Source organism: Ixodes scapularis, unplaced genomic scaffold (genome assembly GCF_016920785.2).
Source record: "Ixodes scapularis isolate PalLabHiFi unplaced genomic scaffold, ASM1692078v2 PGA_scaffold8__174_contigs__length_109621045, whole genome shotgun sequence".
In the NCBI taxonomy this organism is placed as follows: Eukaryota; Metazoa; Arthropoda; class Arachnida; order Ixodida; family Ixodidae; genus Ixodes; species Ixodes scapularis.
The window spans coordinates 17,721,363-17,734,222 of record NW_024609883.1 but is presented as its reverse complement, the minus strand read 5'-3'; the positions used below and the strand labels follow the sequence as shown (position 1 = coordinate 17,734,222).

At 44.3% G+C, this 12,860-nt stretch overlaps 1 non-coding gene across 1 annotated transcript; it reads left to right on the top strand.

Annotated features, from left to right (window-relative positions):
- The first annotated feature begins 12,227 nt into the window (after positions 1-12,227).
- Trnak-uuu lies at positions 12,228-12,302 on the top strand. Its single transcript has one exon. It is a non-coding gene; the product is annotated as a tRNA-Lys (tRNA).
- Positions 12,303-12,860: the final 558 nt, after the last annotated feature.

The window sequence follows — 12,860 nt, the reverse complement described above, 5'->3', positions numbered from 1 at the left end:
TCGTTATTCTTGTGCAGCTCGTTTGAACCTTTTCATTTAATTGCATTATTTTTCATAACCTTAAAAATTGCAAGCTTCACCCTTGTTGGTGTTAGACTCTTGGCAGCTAATAAAACCGGTTTGCTCTATTGATGTCTAACCCCTGGTTATCTCAGTTGGTAGAGTGCTCCACCTGTACTGGAGTGGTCCCGGGCTCGATACCTGGACCAGGTGGATTTTGTCGGTCGCGCACCAGTCACCCACAGTGTTTGGAGATTTGTGTTTGTCATTTGTCCCTCTTTTCCCCTTCTCCGTGAATTATTTTCGTTATTCTTCTGCAGCTCGTTTGAACTTTTTCATTTAATTGCATTATTATTCATAACCTTAAAACTACAAGCTTCCCCCTTGTTGGTGTTAGACTCTTGGCAGCTAATAAAACCCGTTTGCTCTTTTGATGTCTAACCCCTGGTTAGCTCAGTTGGTAGAGCGCTCCACCTGTAATGGAGTGGTCCCGGGCTCGATACCTGGACCAGGTGGATTTTGTCGGTCGCGCACCAGTCACCCACTGAGTTTGGATATTTGTGTTTGTCATTTTTCCCTCTTTTCCCCTTCTCCGTGGATTATTTTCGTTTTTCTTGTGCAGCTCGTTTGAACCTTTTCATTTAATTGCATTATTATTCATAACCTTAAAATTGCAAGCTTCACCCTTGTTGGTGTTAGACTCTTGGCAGCTAATAAAACCCGTTTGCTCTTTTGATGTCTAACCCCTGGTTAGCTCAGTTGGTAGAGCGCTCCACCTGTAATGGAGTGGTCCCGGGCTCGATACCTGGACCAGGTGGATTTTGTCGGTCGCGCACCAGTCACCCGCAGTGTTTGGAGATTTGTGTTTGTCATTTGTCCCTCCTTTCCCCTTCTCCGTGAATTATTTTCGTTATTCTTGTGCAGCTCGTTTGAACCCTTTCATTTAATTGCATTATTATTCATAACCTTAAAATTACAAGCTTCACCCTTGTTGGTGTTAGACTCTTGGCAGCTAATAAAACCCGTTTGCTCTATTGATGTCTAACCCCTGGTTAGCTCAGTTGGTAGAGCGCACCACCTGTAATGGAGTGGTCCCGGGCTCGATACCTGGACCAGGTGGATTTTGTCGGTCGCGCACCAGTCACCAACTGTGTTTGAATATTTGTGTTTGTCATTTGTCCCTCTTTTCCCCTTCTCCGTGGATTATTTTCGTTATTCTTGTGCAGCTCGTTTGAACCATTTCATTTAAGTGCATTATTTTTCATAACCTTAAAAATTGCAAGCTTCACCATTGTTGGTGTTAGACTCTTGGCAGCTAATAAAACCCGTTTGATCTATTGATGTCTAACCCCTGGTTAGCTCGTTTTGTAGAGTGCTCCACCTGTACTGGAGTGGTCCCGGGCTCGATGCCTGGACCAGGTGGATTTTGTCGGTCGCGCACCAGTCACCCACAGTGTTTGGAGATTTGTGTTTGTCATTTGTCCTTCTTTTCCCCTTCTCCGTGAATTATTTTCGTTATTCTTGTGCAGCTCGTTTGAAACTTTTCATTTAATTGCATTATTATTCATAACCTTAAAATTACAAGCTTCACCCTTGTTGGTGTTAGACCCTTGGCAGCTAATAAAACCCGTTTGCTCTTTTGATGTCTAACCCCTGGTTAGCTCAGTTGGTAGAGCGCTCGACCTGTAATGGAGTGGTCCCGGGCTCGATACCTAAACCAGGTCGATTTCGTCGGTCGCGCAACAGTCACCCACAGTGTTTGGAGATTTCTGTTTGTCATTTGTCCCTCTTTTCCCCTTCTCCGTGAATTATTTTCGTTATTCTTGTGCAGCTCGTTTGAACCTTTTCATTTAATTGCATTATTATTCATAACCTTAAAATTACAAGCTTCCCCCTTGTTGGTGTTAGACTCTTGGCAGCTAATAAAACCCGTTTGCTCTTTTGATGTCTAAACCCTGGTTAGCTCAGTTGGTAGAGCACTCCACCTGTAATGGAGTGGTCCCGGGCTCGATACCTGGACCAGGTGGATTTTGTCGGTCGCGCACCAGTCACCCGCAGTGTTTGGAGATTTGTGTTTGTCATTTGTCCCTCTTTTCCCCTTCTCCGTGAATTATTTTCGTTATTCTTGTGCAGCTCGTTTGAACCTTTTCATTTAATTGCATTATTATTCATAACCTTAAAATTACAAGCTTCCCCCTTGTTGGTGTTAGACTCTTGGCAGCTAATAAAACCCGTTTGCTCTTTTGATGTCTAACCCCTGGTTAGCTCATTTGGTTGAGCGCTCCACCTGTAATGGAGTGGTCCCGGGCTCGATACCTGGACCAGGTCGATTTCGTCGGTCGCGCACCAGTCACCCACAGTGTTTGGAGATTTGTGTTTGTCATTTGTCCCTCTTTTCCCCTTCTCCGTGAATTATTTTCGTTATTCTTGTGCAGCTCGTTTGAACCTTTTCATTTAATTGCATTATTATTCATAACCTTAAAATTACAAGCTTCCCCCTTGTTGGTGTTAGACTCTTGGCAGCTAATAAAACCCGTTTGTTCTATTGATATCTAACCCCTGGTTAGCTCAGTTGGTAGAGCGCTCCACCTGTAATGGAGTGGTCCCGGGCTCGATACCTGGACCAGGTGGATTTTGTCGGTCGCGCACCAGTCACCCGCAGTGTTTGGAGATTTGTGTTTGTCATTTGTCCCTCTTTTCCCCTTCTCCGTGAATTATTTTCGTTATTCTTGTGCAGCTCGTTTGAACCTTTTCATTTAATTGCATTATTATTCATAACCTTAAAATTACAAGCTTCACCCTTGTTGGTGTTAGACTCTTGGCAGCTAATAAAACCCGTTTGCTCTATTGATATCTAACCCCTGGTTAGCTCGGTTTGTAGAGTGCTCCACCTGTACTGGAGTGGTCCCGGGCTCGATGCCTGGACCAGGTGGATTTTGTCGGTCGCGCACCAGTCACCCACAGTGTTTGGAGATTTGTGTTTGTCGTTTTTCCTTCTTTTCCCCTTCTCCGTGAATTATTTTCGTTATTCTTGTGCAGCTCGTTTGAACCTTTTCATTTAATTGCATTATTATTCATAACCTTAAAATTACAAGCTTCACCCTTGTTGGTGTTAGACCCTTGGCAGCTAATAAAACCCGTTTGCTCTTTTGATGTCTAACCCGTGGTTAGCTCAGTTGGTAGAGCGCTCCACCTGTAATGGAGTGGTCCCGGGCTCGATACCTGGACCAGGTGGATTTTGTCGGTCGCGCACCAGTCACCCACAGTGTTTGGAGATTTGTGTTTGTCATTTGTCCCTCTTTTCCCCTTCTCCGTGAATTATTTTCGTTATTCTTGTGCAGCTCGTTTGAACGTTTTCATTTAATTGCATTATTATTCATAACCTTAAAATTACAAGCTTCACCCTTGTTGGTGTTAGACCCTTGGCAGCTAATAAAACCCGTTTGCTCTTTTGATGTCTAACCCCTGGTTAGCTCAGTTGGAAGAGTGCTCCACCTGTACTGGAGTGGTCCCGGGCTCGATATCTGGACCAGGTGGATTTTGTCGGTCGCGCACCAGTCACCCACAGTGTTTGGAGATTTGTGTTTGCCATTTGTCCCTCTTTTCCCCTTCTCCGTGAATTATTTTCGTTATTCTTGTGCAGCTCGTTTGAACGTTTTCATTTAATTGCATTATTATTCATAACCTTAAAATTACAAGCTTCACCCTTGTTGGTGTTAGACTCTTGGCAGCTAATAAAACCCGTTTGCTCTTTTGATGTCTAACCCCTGGTTAGCTCAGTTGGTAGAGCGCTCCACCTGTAATGGAGTGGTCCCGGGCTCGATACCTGGACCAGGTGGATTTTGTCGGTCGCGCACCAGTCACCCACAGTGTTTGGAGATTTGTGTTTGTCATTTGTCCCTCTTTTCCCCTTCTCCGTGAATTATTTTCGTTATTCTTGTGCAGTTCGTTTGAACCTTTTCATTTAATTGCATTATTATTCATAACCTTAAAATTACAAGCTTCACCCTTGTTGGTGTTAGACTCTTGGCAGCTAATAAAACCCGTTTGCTCTATTGATGTCTAAACCCTGGTTAGCTCAGTTGGTAGAGCGCTCCGCCTTTAATGGAGTGGTCCCGGGCTCGATACCTGGACCAGGTGGATTTTGTCGGTCGCGCACCAGTCACCCACTGTGTTTGGAGATTTGTGTTTGTCATTTGTCCCTCTTTTCCCCTTCTCCGTGAATTATTTTCGTTATTCTTGTGCAGCTCGTTTGAACCTTTTCATTTAATTGCATTATTATTCATAACCTTAAAATTGCAAGCTTCACCCTTGTTGGTGTTAGACTCTTGGCAGCTAATAAAACCCGTTTGCTCTTTTGATGTCTAACCCCTGGTTAGCTCAGTTGGTAGAGCGCTCCATCTGTAATTGAGTGGTCCCGGGCTCAATACCTGGACCAGGCGGATTTTCTCGGTCGCGCACCAGTCACCCTCAGTGTTTGGAGATTTGTGTTTGTCATTTGTCCCTCTTTTCCCCTTCTCCGTGAATTATTTTCGTTATTCTTGTGCAGCTCGTTTGAACCTTTTCATTTAATTGCATTATTATTCATAACCTTAAAATTACAAGCTTCACCCTTGTTGGTGTTAGACTCTTGGCAGCTAATAAGACCCGTTTGCTCTTTTGATATCTAACCCCTGGTTAGCTCAGTTGGTAGAGCGCTCCACCTGTAATGGAGTGGTCCCGGGCTCTATACCTGGACCAGGTGGATTTTGTCGGTCGCGCTCCAGTCACCCACAGTGTTTGGAGATTTGTGTTTGTCATTTGTCCCTCTTTTCCCCTTTTCCGTGAATTATTTTCGTTATTCTTGTGCAGCTCGTTTGAACCTTTTCATTTAATTGCATTATTATTCATAACCTTAAAATTCCAAGCTTCACCCTTGTTGGTGTTAGACTCTTGGCAGCTAATAAGACCCGTTTGCTCTTTTGATATCTAACCCCTGGTTAGCTCAGTTGGTAGAGCGCTCCACCTGTAATGGAGTGGTCCCGGGCTCAATACCTGGACCAGGTGGATTTTCTCGGTCGTGCACCAGTCACCCACAGTGTTTGGAGATTTGTGTTTGTCATTTGTCCCTCTTTTCCCCTTTTCCGTGAATTATTTTCGTTATTCTTGTGCAGCTCGTTTGAACCTTTTCATTTAATTGCATTATTATTCATAACCTTAAAATTCCAAGCTTCACCCTTGTTGGTGTTAGACTCTTGGCAGCTAATAAGACCCGTTTGCTCTTTTGATATCTAACCCCTGGTTAGCTCAGTTGGTAGAGCGCTCCACCTGTAATGGAGTGGTCCCGGGCTCTATACCTGGACCAGGTGGATTTTGTCGGTCGCGCACCAGTCACCCACAGTGTTTGGAGATTTGTGTTTGTCATTTGTCCCTCTTTTCCCCTTTTCCATGAATTATTTTCGTTATTCTTGTGCAGCTCGTTTGAACCTTTTCATTTAATTGCATTATTATTCATAACCTTAAAATTACAAGCTTCACCCTTGTTGGTGTTAGACTCTTGGCAGCTAATACACCCGTTTGCTCTTTTGATATCTAACCCCTGGTTAGCTCAGTTGGTAGAGCGCTCCACCTGTAATGGAGTGGTCCCGGGCTCAATACCTGGACCAGGTGGATTTTCTCGGTCGCGCACCAGTCACCCACAGTGTTTGGAGATTTGTGTTTGTCATTTGTCCCTCTTTTCCCCTTTTCCGTGAATTAGTTTCGTTATTCTTGTGCAGCTCGTTTGAACCTTTTCATTTAATTGCATTATTATTCATAACCTTAAAATTCCAAGCTTCACCCTTGTTGGTGTTAGACTCTTGGCAGCTAATAAAACCCGTTTGCTCTATTGATGTCTAACCCCTGGTTAGCTCAGTTGGTAGAGCGCTCCACCTGTAATGGAGTGGTCCCGGGCTCGATACCTGGACCAGGTGGATTTTCTCGGTCGCGCACCAGTCACCCACTGTGTTTGGAGATTTGTGTTTGTCATTTGTCCCTCTTTTCCCCTTCTCCGTGAATTATTTTCGTTATTCTTGTGCAGCTCGTTTGAACCTTTTCATTTAATTGCATTATTATTCATAACCTTAAAAATACAAGCTTCACCCTTGTTGGTGTTAGACTCTTATCAGATAATAAAACCCGTTTGCTGTATTGATGTCTAACCCCTGGTTAGCTCAGTTGGTAGAGCGCTCCACCTGTAATGGAGTGGTCCCGGGCTTGATACCTGGACCAGGTGGATTTTGTCGGTCGCGCACCAGTCACCCACAGTGTTTGAAGAGTTGTGTTTGTCATTTGTCCCTCTTTTCCCCTTCTCCGTGAATTATTTTCGTTATTCTTGTGTAGCTCGTTCGAACCTTTTCATTTAATTGCATTATTATTCATGACCATAAAATTACAAGCTTCACCCTTGTTGGTGTTAGACTCTTGGCAGCTAATAAAACCCGTTTGCTCTTTTGATGTCTAACACCTGGTTAGCTCAGTTGGTAGAGCGCTCCACCTGTAATGGAGTGGTCCCGGGCTCGATACCTGGACCAGGTGGATTTTGTTGGTCGCGCACCAGTCACCCACTGTGTTTGGAGATTTGTGTTTGTCATTTTTCCCTCTTTTCCCCTTCTACGTGAATTATTTTTGTTATTCTTGTGCAGCTCGTTTGAACCTTTTCATTTAATTGCGTTATTATTCATAACCTTAAAATTTCAAGCTTCACCCTTGTTGGTGTTAGACTCTTGGCAGCTAATAAAACCCGTTTGCTCTATTGATGTCTAACCCCTGGTTAGCTCAGTTGGTAGAGCGCTCCACATGTAATGGAGTGGTCCCGGGCTCGATACCTGGACCAGGTGGACTTTGTCGGTCGCGCACCAGTCACCCACTTTGTTTGGAGATTTGTGCTTGTCATTTGTCCCTCTTTTCCCCTTCTCCGTGAATTATTTTCGTTATTCTTGTGCAGCTCGTTTGAACCTTTTCATTTAATTGCATTATTATTCATAACCTTAAAATTGCAAGCTTCACCCTTGTTGGTGTTAGACTCTTGGCAGCTAATAAAACCCGTTTGCTCTATTGATGTCTAACCCCTGGTTAGCTCAGTAGGTAGAGCGCTCCAACTGTAATGGAGTGGTCCCGGGCTCGATACCTGGACCAGGTGGATTTTCTCGGTCGCGCACCAGTCACCCACTGTGTTTGGATATTTGTGTTTGTCATTTGTCCCTCTTTTCCCCTTCTCCGTGAATTATTTTCGTTATTTCTGTGCAGCTCGTTTGAACCTTTTCATTTAATTGCGTTATTATTCATAACCTTAAAATTGCAAGCTTCACCCTTGTTGGTGTTAGACTCTTGGCAGCTAATAAAACCCGTTTGCTCTATTGATGTCTAACCCCTGGTCAGCTCAGTTGGTAGAGCGCTCCACCTGTAATGGAGTGGTCCCGGGCTCGATACCTGGACCAGGTGGATTTTGTCGGTCGCGCACCAGTCACCCACTTTGTTTGGAGATTTGTGCTTGTCATTTGTCCCTCTTTTCCCCTTCTTTGTGAATTATTTTCGTTATTCTTGTGCAGCTCGTTTGAACCTTTTCATTTAATTGCATTATTATTCATAACCTTAAAATTACAAGCTTCACCCTTGTTGGTGTTAGACTCTTCGCAGCTAATAAAACCCGTTTGCTCTATTGATGTCTAACCCCTGGTTAGCTCAGTTGATAGAGCGCACCACCTGTAATGGAGTGGTCCCGGGCTCGATACCTGGACCAGGTGGATTTCGTCGGTCGCGCTTCAGTCACCCACTGTGTTTGGATATTTGTGTTTGTCATTTGTCCCTCTTTTCCCCTTCTCCGTGGATTATTTTCGTTATTCTTGTGCAGCTCGTTTGAACCTTTTCATTTAATTGCATTATTTTTCATAACCTTAAAAATTGCAAGCTTCACCCTTGTTTGTGTTAGACTCTTGGCAGCTAATAAAACCCGTTTGCTCTATTGATGTCTAACCCCTGCTTAGCTCAGTTGGTAGAGCGCTCCACCTGTAATGGAGTGGTCCCGGGCTCGATACCTGGAACAGGTGGATTTTGTCGGTCGCGCACCAATCACCCACAGTGTTTGGAGATTGGTGTTTGTCATTTGTCCCTCTTTTCCCCTTCTCCGTGAATTATTTTCGTTATTCTTGTGCAGCTCGTTTGAACCTTTTCATTTAATTGCATTATTATTCATAACCTTAAAATTACAAGCTTCACCCTTGTTGGTGTTAGACTCTTGGCAGCTAATAAAACCCGTTTGCTCTTTTGATGTCTAACCCCTGGTTAGCTCAGTTGGTAGAGCGCTCCACCTGTACTGGAGTGGTCCCGGGCTCGATACCTGGACCAGGTGGATTTTGGCGGTCGCGCACCAATCACCCACAGTGTTTGGAGATTGGTGTTTGTCATTTGTCCCTCTTTTCCCCTTCTCCGTGAATTATTTTCGTTATTCTTGTGCAGCTCGTTTGAACCTTTTCATTTAATTGCATTATTTTTTATAACCTTAAAAATTGCAAGCTTCACCCTTGTTTGTGTTAGACTCTTGGCAGCTAATAAAACCCGTTTGCTCTATTGATGTCTAACCCCTGGTTAGCTCAGTTGGTAGAGCGCTCCACCTGTACTGGAGTGGTCCCGGGCTCGATACCTGGACCAGGTGGATTTTGTCGATCGCGCACCAATCACCCACAGTGTTTGGAGATTGGTGTTTGTGATTTGTCCCTCTTTTCCCCTTCTCCGTGAATTATTTTCGTTATTCTTGTGCAGCTCGTTTGAACCTTTTCATTTAATTGCATTATTATTCATAACCTTAAAATTACAAGCTTCACCCTTGTTGGTGTTAGACTCTTGGCAGCTAATAAAACCCGTTTGCTCTTTTGATGTCAAACCCCTGGTTAGCTCAGTTGGTAGAGCGCTCCACCTGTAATGGAGTGGTCCCGGGCTCGATACCTGGACCAGGTGGATATTGTCGGTCGCGCACCAGTCACCCACTGTGTTCGGATATTTGTGTTTGTCATTTGTCCCTCTTTTCCCCTTTTCCGTGGATTATTTTTGTTTTTCTTGTGCAGCTCGTTTGAACCTTTTCATTTAATTGCATTATTATTCATAACCTTAAAATTGTTAGCTTCACCCTTGTTGGTGTTAGACTCTTGGCAGCTAATAAAACTCGTTTGCTCTTTTGATGTCTAACCCCTGGTTAGCTCAGTTGGTAGAGCGCTCCACCTGTAATGGAGTGGTCCCGTGCTCGATACCTGGACCAGGTGGATTTTGTCGGTCGCGCACCAGTCACCCACAGTGTTTGGAGATTGGTGTTTGTCATTTGTCCCTCTTTTCCCCTTCTCCGTGAATTATTTTCGTTGTTCTTGTGCAGCTCTTTTGAACCTTTTCATTTAATTGCATTATTATTCATAACCTTAAAATTACAAGCTTCACCCTTGTTGGTGTTAGACTCTTGGCAGCTAATAAAACCCGTTTGCTCTATTGATGTCTAACCTCTGGTTAGCTCAGTTGGCAGAGCGCTCCACCTGTAACGGAGTGGTCCCGGGCTCGATACCTGGACCAGGTGGATTTTGTCGGTCGCGCACCAGTCACCCACAGTGTTTGGAGATTTGTGTTTGTCATTTGTCCCTCTTTTCCCCTTCTCCGTGAATTATTTTCGTTATTCTTGTGCAGCTCGTTTGAACCTTTTCATTTAATTGCATTATTATTCATAACCTTAAAAATTCCAAGCTTCACCCTTGTTGGTGTTAGACTCCTGGCAGCTAATAAACCCCGTTTGCTCTTTTGATGTCTAACCCCTGGTTAGCTCAGTTGGTAGAGCGCTCCACCTGTAATGGAGTGGTCCCGGGCTCGATACCTGGACCAGGTGGATTTTGTCGGTCGCGCACCAGTCACCCACAGTGTTTGGAGATTTGTGTTTGTCATTTGTCCCTCTTTTCCCCTTCTCCGTGAATTATTTTCGTTATTCTTGTGCAGCTCGTTTGAACCTTTTCATTTAATTGCATTATTATTCATAACCTTAAAAATTCCAAGCTTCACCCTTGTTGGTGTTAGACTCCTGGCAGCTAATAAACCCCGTTTGCTCTTTTGATGTCTAACCCCTGGTTAGCTCAGTTGGTAGAGCGCTCCACCTATAATGGAGTGGTCCCGGGCTCGATACCTGGACCAGGTGGATTTTGTCGGTCGCGCACCAGTCACCCACAGTGTTTGGAGATTTGTGTTTGTCATTTGTCCCTCTTTTCCCCTTCTCCGTGAATTATTTTCGTTATTCTTGTGCAGCTCGTTTGAACCTTTTTATTTAATTGCATTATTATTCATAACCTTAAAATTACAAGCTTCGCCCTTGTTGGTGTTAGACCCTTGGCAGCTAATAAAACCCGTTTGCTCTTTTGATGTCTAACCCCTGGTTAGCTCAGTTGGTAGAGCGCTCCACCTGTAATGGAGTGGTCCCGGGCTCGATACCTGGACCAGGTGGATTGTGTCGGTCGCGCACCAGTCACCCACAGTGTTTGGATATTTGTGTTTGTCATTTGTCCCTCTTTTCCCCTTCTCCGTGGATTATTTTCGTTATTCCTGTGCAGCTCGTTTGAACCTTTTCATTCAATTGCATTATTTTTCATAACCTTAAAAATTCCAAGCTTCACCCTTGTTGGTGTTAGACTCCTGGCAGCTAATATACCCCGTTTGCTCTTTTGATGTCTAACCCCTGGTTAGCTCAGTTGGTAGAGCGCTCCACCTATAATGGAGTGGTCCCGGGCTCGATACCTGGACCAGGTGGATTTTGTCGGTCGCGCACCAGTCACCCACAGTGTTTGGAGATTTGTGTTTGTCATTTGTCCCTCTTTTCCCCTTCTCCGTGAATTATTTTCGTTATTCTTGTGCAGCTCGTTTGAACCTTTTTATTTAATTGCATTATTATTCATAACCTTAAAATTACAAGCTTCGCCCTTGTTTGTGTTAGACCCTTGGCAGCTAATAAAACCCGTTTGCTCTTTTGATGTCTAACCCCTGGTTAGCTCAGTTGGTAGAGCGCTCCACCTGTAATGGAGTGGTCCCGGGCTCGATACCTGGACCAGGTGGATTTTGTCGGTCGCGCACCAGTCACCCACAGTGTTTGGATATTTGTGTTTGTCATTTGTCCCTCTTTTCCCCTTCTCCGTGAATTATTTTCGTTATTCTTGTGCAGCTCGTTTGAACCTTTTTATTTAATTGCATTATTATTCATAACCTTAAAATTACAAGCTTCGCCCTTGTTGGTGTTAGACCCTTGGCAGCTAATAAACCCCGTTTGCTCTTTTGATGTCTAACCCCTGGTTAGCTCAGTTGGTAGAGCGCTCCACCTGTAATGGAGTGGTCCCGGGCTCGATACCTGGACCAGGTGGATTTTGTCGGTCGCGCACCAGTCACCCACAGTGTTTGGAGATTTGTGTTTGTCATTTGTCCCTCTTTTCCCCTTCTCCGTGAATTATTTTCGTTATTCTTGTGCAGCTCGTTTGAACCTTTTCATTTAATTGCATTATTATTCATAACCTTAAAAATTCCAAGCTTCACCCTTGTTGGTGTTAGACTCCTGGCAGCTAATAAACCCCGTTTGCTCTTTTGATGTCTAACCCCTGGTTAGCTCAGTTGGTAGAGCGCTCCACCTGTAATGGAGTGGTCCCGGGCTCGATACCTGGACCAGGTGGATTTTGTCGGTCGCGCACCAGTCACCCACAGTGTTTGGATATTTGTGTTTGTCATTTGTCCCTCTTTTCCCCTTCTCCGTGGATTATTTTCGTTATTCCTGTGCAGCTCGTTTGAACCTTTTCATTCAATTGCATTATTTTTCATAACCTTAAAAATTCCAAGCTTCACCCTTGTTGGTGTTAGACTCCTGGCAGCTAATAAACCCCGTTTGCTCTTTTGATGTCTAACCCCTGGTTAGCTCAGTTGGTAGAGCGCTCCACCTATAATGGAGTAGTCCCGGGCTCGATACCTGGACCAGGTGGATTTTGTCGGTCGCGCACCAGTCACCCACAGTGTTTGGAGATTTGTGTTTGTCATTTGTCCCTCTTTTCCCCTTCTCCGTGAATTATTTTCGTTATTCTTGTGCAGCTCGTTTGAACCTTTTTATTTAATTGCATTATTATTCATAACCTTAAAATTACAAGCTTCGCCCTTGTTGGTGTTAGACCCTTGGCAGCTAATAAAACCCGTTTGCTCTTTTGATCTCTAACCCCTGGTTAGCTCAGTTGGTAGAGCGCTCCACCTTTAATGGAGTGGTCCCGGGATCGATACCTGGACCAGGTCGATTTCGTCGGTCGCGCACCAGTCACCCACAGTGTTTGGAGATTTGTGTTTGTCGTTTATCCCTCTTTTCCCCTTCTCCGTGGATTATTTTTGTTATTCTTGTGACGCTCGTTTGAATCTTTTCATTTAATTGCATTATTATTCATAACCTTAAAATTACAAGCTTTACCCTTGTTGGTGTTAGACTCTTGGCAGCTAATAAAACCGGTTTGCTCTATTGATGTCTAACCCCTGGTTATCTCAGTTGGTAGAGTGCTCCACCTGTACTGGAGTGGTCCCGGGCTCGATACCTGGACCAGGTCGATTTCGTCGGTCGCGCACCAGTCACCCACTGTGTTTGGAGATTTGATTTTGTCGTTTATCCCTCTTTTCCCGTTCTCCGTGGATTATTTTTGTTATTCTCGTGCAGCTCGTTTGAATCTTTTCATTTAATTGCATTATTATTCATAACCTTAAAATTACAAGCTTCACCCTTGTTGGTGTTAGACTCTTGGCAGCTAATAAAACCCGTTTGCTCTATTGATGTCTAACCCCTGGTTAGCTCAGTTGGTAGAGCGCTC